This window comes from Aplysia californica, unplaced genomic scaffold (genome assembly GCF_000002075.1).
Source record: "Aplysia californica isolate F4 #8 unplaced genomic scaffold, AplCal3.0 scaffold00530, whole genome shotgun sequence".
NCBI classification, from domain to species: domain Eukaryota; kingdom Metazoa; phylum Mollusca; class Gastropoda; order Aplysiida; family Aplysiidae; genus Aplysia; species Aplysia californica.
Window position 1 is genome coordinate 71,116 of NW_004797800.1, and position 1,306 is coordinate 72,421.

Below are 1,306 nucleotides of genomic sequence, written 5' to 3' on the forward strand. Positions count from 1 at the left end.
ACCAGGTATGGCGAGCGAAATTTGACGATATCAAATATCTCTTTTCACCGTGACCTTCCTCCACAGCCTGTACATAGTACAAATTTACACGGATGACATACCAAAAACGGCGTGTTTGACTTCTCTTGCCAACCACAGGTATATTCAAAGGCAGCGGCTATTCGGACTCGAGTCTGAATAGCCCCCCATGGCTATTCGGACACAAATTCCAATGCGTGTACCGGATATGAAGTGCACAGGGAATTCGACCTTGGTCGTCCTCGGTTTCTACGATCTGGCCAAAATTTTCGACACAGGTTAAGAAAAGTATTAGTGACGTCAAAATTGAACATGAGCAGTTGAAAAGTCTGAAATACCACACAACAAAGGCAAACAGGGAAACGGCAATCTGAGCTCACAGCAATGAAAAAAAAGTAATTCAAATTTCAGAACACCAAAGGATTATAACTATCAACAGGTAGTCTAAATCCGCTTTTTTATGAGAAAGATAAAATCATTGATCAATTGGAAGTCCAGTTAGGAGTTAAGTGGAGAAAAGTTACAATCATCCCAAGCATAACAAAAGCCAGTCGTTCAAAGTGACGCGCTATGGAGTTTGAGTCCGAATAGACGCGGGAGGCTATTCAGACTCGAGTCCAAATAGCCACTTCGATATTCAAAGCACCGAGATTACAAGATGGCGGATAGGACGACTTCCTTCAACGACGCGAGAGTCGATGGGTTCATTAGCAGGACGTGCACAGGCTATCACAAGTGTTTGTTGACCGAGCGGTGAATGAGATGTTGTACATGGCCCCAGAGTCTGACTGTTTCTATAGCGCGAGGGCAAATTTGATTTTGCAGGAAGATATGCGTTGGGGGCCAGGTTTCCTTTTTTTTCTTCTTTTTTTTTTTTGTAAGTGTTCTACGGCGCTGGTAACTGCACAGGTTCATAAGAGCGCACGGGACTCGCCAAATATTTTCAATGGGTAGGGAATTTTGAATTTTGACCGGGTGGCGGCCGAAGCCTACTCTTATCGATTTTTTTAAAACCCTAAAGGTATCTTTAACGTGCACAACTTACGCACGGGACCTCCGAGCTAGATATTTCGCCTATGTCCGAGAAGTCTTGGGGTAGATCTTTGCTACAGGAAGATCAGGGGTGTGGATGAAAGACAGCAGTAAGAAGGAGCCACGTTTCCGAGGTTCTGGTTACATATTTCGTGATTGGAAAGACTGACAGTGGTCGTTACTGCCAGCAGCACAATTAAAACAAGTAGTGCATTACCTGTGCTACACACGAACACGTTCTCTTACACCCACCCCC